The following is a 6,159-nucleotide window of genomic DNA, read 5'->3' on the forward strand; positions in this document are numbered from 1 at the left end:
TCCAAAGGCATATGTTAGCTAAGACACTCAGCTACATTTCATAAGAAGACACCAACTCCAAAATCCAAACCAATTCCAGTCAAAATAGCCAATTACTATCGCAGTTTTCGCATTCTGCTCAAAGCAGAACAGCTACAGTAATTTCGTCATAACTCATTCTACATTAATCCAAATAACCTGAAATTTTGCAGGCACATCAACCTCATCAATACCTACAACTTTCATGTTTTGAGCAAAGTCAAATTCGGCCTCTAACACAGTGATCTAAAATCGGACAGAATTGGGGCTTCAAGAACCCTAACTTTCCAATTTTCCATCCAAATCCAAAATTAGTTGCATTTAACCACATTTGACATCCACTAGAGCCATTTCCAACCATTACAATTCATCATACAAGCCCCCAACATCAAGATCATATTAAACCAGAAAAATTCCCAATAAAATAAAAACTTCACCATAACAAGCCAAATCAAGAAATAAATCACATTTTCACACACTCATGCCACTTCTAAGCATCATATGACCATTATTAGAGGTAGAAGGGTGTTCAAGCAACACTTACCAAGAAATCAAGAGAAAGAGGGATATTGGACACCTTTGATCTTCAAACAAAGTTCACCAATACACTTACTAACACTAGAAGCAAAGTTTTTATGGAGTAGAAACAACTCTAGGCTTTGGTTTGTGGTAGATTGGACCAAGTGGAAGCTTGCAAAATGAAGAAGTTCTTCTCCTTCTTGAGCTTGGGATGGCCGGCCAACACAAGGTAAGAAATGGTAAATTTTTATGATTTTTTTTGAGATATTTAACCCTTGGTCAAGAAAGTCAAAATGATGAATAGTATTTCTTTAAAAGTATCCAATAAGAAGGTGACACTTGTCACCTTCATTAATGCCTTCTTATCTTTCTTTTCTCTCTCACATCAATCACTTCACACACACTACTTATCTCTTAACACCCGATAAATTTATAACAGTATCCGAAACTTAACCTTATTGGCCGAATTTTTCCGAACTTTTCGCACTAGTGGGTCCCACGTCCATTATTTATCCTTAATTTTCTAAAAACTCGCCAATGCTAGAAAAATCATCTTAAAACTATAATTGCTCATAAAATCCTCTCAGAAAATATTTCTAAGCCAGAAAATGCAAAATTATGGAATTAAAGGGGAATAAACCCTAGGAAAATAATTAGGGTTTTACGGGCTCTCACACTCTCCCCCCCTTAAAAGAATTTCGTCCTCGAAATTTCTCACCTTAATTCCCGAAAAGGTTTGGGTATTTCTTTCGCATTTCCTCTTCCATCTCCCAAGTAGCTTCCTCCACTCCGTGGTTTCTCCATAGCACTTTCACTAGCGGAATCTTCTTGTTTCTGAGCTCTTTGACTTTTCGATCGAGTACTTGAACCGGTTTCTCTTCGTAGGCCAGTGATTCATCTACTTCGATATCCTCCGGTTGTAAAACATGAGATGGGTCAGGATGGTACTTCTTTAGCATCGAGACGTGAAATACATCGTGGATTCGAGATAGACTGGATGGCAGTTCCAATCGATACGTGACCGCTCCAACCCTCTGAAGGATCTGGTAGGGTCCGACGTACCGTGGTTGGAGTTTCTTTCCTTTCCCCATTGTAAGACTTCGTAAGGGTGTGATCTTAAGAAATACTTGATCTCCAACTTCAAATTCTAAATCCTTCCTTCGGTTATCCGCGTAGCTCTTCTGGCGACTCTGGGCGGTTTGAAGCCGTTGCCTTATCAACTTGACCTTCTCGTGAGCCTCTTCCATCCATGGAATAGTTGTCGGGTCCAGTGCCTTCTTTTCACCAACTTCGTCCCAGTAAATCGGTGAGCGACACTTGCGTCCGTAAAGAGCTTCGTACGGAGCCATTTGAATCGACGAATGAAAGCTATTGTTGTACGCGAACTCCACCAAGGTCATGTGCTGACCCCAACTGCCTCCAAAATCCAAGATGCACGTTCGCAGCATGTCCTCGAGAGTTTGAATTGTCCGTTCTGACTGGCCATCCGTCTGAGGATGATAAGTAGTGCTCAAGTTGAGTTTCGTCCCCAGGGTTTCTTGGAACTTCTGCCAAAATCGCGACACAAACCGTGGATCCCGATCGGAAACGATGCTCACAGGAACACCGTGTAGTCTTACTACTTCGTCCATGTACAGTCGGGCCAACTGATCCATTGAGTACTTCATGTTCACCGGCAAGAAATGGGCCGACTTGGTTAATCGATCAACGATCACCCAAACGGCATCGTGTCCCCTTTGCGTCCTTGGTAAACCTGAAACGAAGTCCATAGTGATGTTTTCCCATTTCCACTCGGGTATCTCCAAGGGTTGTAACAAACCCGATGGTTTTTGATGCTCCGCCTTCACTTGCTGGCAAATGAGACATTTCTGCACGTATTGAGCTATTTCCCTCTTCATATTATCCCACCAATAGGTCCCTTTCAGGTCTTAATACATCTTGCTGCTACCCGGATGGATTGTATACTTGGACCGATGAGCTTCCTCCAGAATTTCCGCTTTCAACGATTCATCCTTTGGTACCACCATTCGATTTCGGTATTTCAAAATACCCTCCGGACTCAAATTAAAGTCCATAGTTTCTCCCTTCTCCAATTTCTCTCTCCACTTCCGAACCATCAAATCCTTGCCTTGCGCCTCTTTTATACGTTCCAGTAGAGTGGATGTAACCCTAATATTGCCAAATATCACCTTATGGCTCCCAAGACAGGGTTTCCACTCGCACACGAATTCTAGCAAATCCCATTCCTTGATCATTAGCCCTGCCACTTGCACTTTACGACTCAAGGCATCTGCTACCACATTTGCCTTTCCCGGATGGTAGTTGATTGTACAATCGTAATCTTCCAAGAATTCCATCCATCGCCGTTGTCTCATATTCAGTTCCTTCTGGGAGAAAAGGTACCTAAGACTCTTGTGATCCGAAAACACTTCGAAGGTCACCCCATATAGGTAGTGCCTCCACTTTTTCAAAGCAAACACAACAGCGGCTAATTCTAGGTCGTGAGTCGGGTAGTTCTGCTCGTGAAGCTTCAATTTCCTAGAGGCGAAAGCTATCACATTTCGGTTCTGCATCAAAACACATCCCAATCCCTCTTGCGACGCGTCCGCATATACTGCAAACCCGTCCACTCCATTTGGCAAGACCAGTACCGGAGCCATGGTCAATCTTTTCTTTAATTCCTGAAAACTTGTTTCGCATCGACCGCTCCAGATAAACTGGTCATGCTTCTTCGTCAAATCAGTTAATGGTCCGGCCAACTTGGAAAAATCTTTAATAAACCTTCGGTAATACCCAGCTAGCCCTAGAAAGCTACGAATCTCCGTGGGGGTTTCTGGCCTCTTCCAATTGGTCACAGCTTCAACCTTCGCCGGGTCCACTGCAATACCTTCGTGGGAGATCACGTGCCCTAGAAACGCCACTTTCTCCAACCAAAACTCGCATTTGCTAAACTTGGCGTATAGCTGATGTTCCTTCAATGTCTGCAACACCACTCTCAATTGCTCCTCGTGCTCCTCGCGTGACTTAGAGTAGACCAAAATGTCGTCAATAAACACCACGACAAATCGGTCCAGGTAGGGTTTAAAAACCCTATGCATTAAGTCCATGAAGGCGGCGGGAGCATTAGTCAATCCAAAGGGCATAACGGCGAACTCGTAATGCCCGTATCTCGAGTTGAAAGCAGTTTTCGGAATGTCCTCCTTCTTTATCAATAACTGATAGTATCCCTGTCGGAGGTCCAACTTCGAGAAGACCACTGCTCCTTGCAGCTGGTCAAACAACTCGTCAATGTGAGGCAGTGGATACTTGTTCTTGATCGTCACGTTGTTCAGCCCCCTATAGTCAATACACATCCTCAACGTTCCATTCTTTTTTCTTCATGAATAGAACCGGAGCTCCCCAAGGAGACTCACTCTCGTGGATGAACCCCCACTCCAAAAGGTCTTGCAATTGCAACTTAAGCTCCTTTAGTTCTGCGGGTGCCATTCGGTAAGGGGTTTTGGAGATAGGTGCAGTTCCAGGTAAAAGATCTATTCGGAATTCTATCTCTCTTTCCGGAGGTAAGGCCACTAACTCATCAGGAAACACATCCGGAAATTCCCTCACTACAGCCACGTCTTCCACTTTTAACTTATCCGTAGGGGTATTAATTAGAAAGGCCAAATAGCCTTGCGCCCCTCTACTTATCAGTTTCCTAGCTCGAATGCCCGAAATGAGAGCAGATGAGGCTAACCTACCCCTTATATCTAACCTTACGGTTGCCTCGCCAGGAATGCGAAATTCAACTATTTTCGTTTTACAGTCCAGTTGGGCGTTATATTTAGCTAACCAGTCCATTCCCAAAATCACGTCGTACCCCTTAATGGACAAGCTAATCAGGTCTCCTAAAAACCTCCGCTCACCTACCCATACATCACAATCCTTATAAACCATACTAGTCACCAAACGTTGATTCCCCGTAGGTGTACTAACCTCTAAGTCATATGGTAAGCTAGCAGGTTTTATATCGATGCCACACATGAAATCAGGGTTAACAAACGAATGAGTGGCACCAGGATCAATTAAAACTTTGGCAAAGCGGTGGAAAATAGGGATCGTACCTTCCACCACCTCGGAAGACTCTGGGATCTGGTGAGGCTCTAAGGAATATACCCTAGCCGGAACTTTTGGTTTGGATCCGTCTCCCTTGGCCGGTCCAGTATTGGTCCTCGACGGTAGTTGGCTCCCCTTTCCATCTTGTTTCAGGACCGGACATGTAGCCAGCTGATGGTCTGCACTTCCACACCGCAGACATTTCCCCAATTTCCTCCAGCAATTGTCCTCTGTGTGGTTTGTCTTCCCACAGTGCCCACAGGGACCACGAGGTGCAGAAGCCGAGCCACTCTGAACGTTTCCCCTCGGTCCTCGCCCAGCTTGACCACCTCTAAACGGAGTCCCTCTGCCTGATCCGGACTGTCGACCACCTCCCGTGCCTCGTCCAAACTTAGAGGGAGTGCTCTTCTCACCCTGTCCAGATGTACTCCCAGGAAAACCACGCTTTTTAGCCTGGAAGTTTCGGACCTGAAGCCGTGCACTCTCGACCCGTTGGGCTTTTTCCATAGCCTCGCTAAACGTGGTAATTTGAGCCGCCGCGAGGTCCTTCTGGATCTCAACGTTCAAGCCCTGAATGAAGCGCCTCACTCGTCGTTGCTCGGTCATGATTAACTCTGGCGCGAATTTGGACAGGCGGGTAAACTGGCTCTCATACTCCGCCACCGTCTGAGCCCCTTGCCGGAACCGGATAAACTCGTCCTCCTTCCTCTCCTGAACTAGAGGAGGGAAAAACTTGGCATTAAATTCCCGGATGAAGTTCACCCACGTTCTCGGAGTCTGCTCTCGCTCCCATTTTTGTCTAATCACGTTCCACCAGGAACGGGCAGCCCCTTCAAGTTGAAACACGGCAAAAGTGACCTGCCGTTCGTCCGGGTAGTGTAGGGCCGCGAATATATCAACCATTTTCTCCAGCCATTTCTCGGCGACGTCAGGGTCGGGTCCCCCAATAAACTTTGGTGGGGAAAACTTTTGAAAAAGCTCAAGCGCTCTATCTTCACTCTCGACATGATGGCCAGGGTTTCCAGGGTTAGGGTTTGGGTTCTGGCCCTGTTGTTGCACAACTTGTGCGAGTAGGTTGGTCATTTGCTGCATAGCAGCAGCTATTTGAACATTGGGGTTTATCTGGGGTTCAGGATTCGGTTCAGTAGAAGCTTCCCCCGTTTCTCTAACTGGTGTGGGTTGCCTAATACCGCGCCCACGTCCCCGACCACTCCGTGTTCCTTCCATACGGTATACTTGGTCTAGGCAAAATTACTAAACCAAAGCAGTAACAAAGCATGTAAGTAACAAATAAACTTTCACTTAACACATAACGATGCATTTCAAACAAGACCACAAGCACACATATATACAAGCCAAACATATATACAAGCAGTCAGTCAAGTACGGCCAAAGCACGTACGTACACAAAAGATCCTCCCGAGGATAGGCCTATCAAAAGAGATTTACACGTAGCTAACTCTACATCCAAAACGGTTAGCTAAGGCTCTATCCCTATCCCTATGTACATTCCAAAAACCACCACTAGCC

Source organism: Coffea arabica, chromosome 2c, assembly GCF_036785885.1.
Source record: "Coffea arabica cultivar ET-39 chromosome 2c, Coffea Arabica ET-39 HiFi, whole genome shotgun sequence".
NCBI lineage: Eukaryota > Viridiplantae > Streptophyta > Magnoliopsida > Gentianales > Rubiaceae > Coffea > Coffea arabica.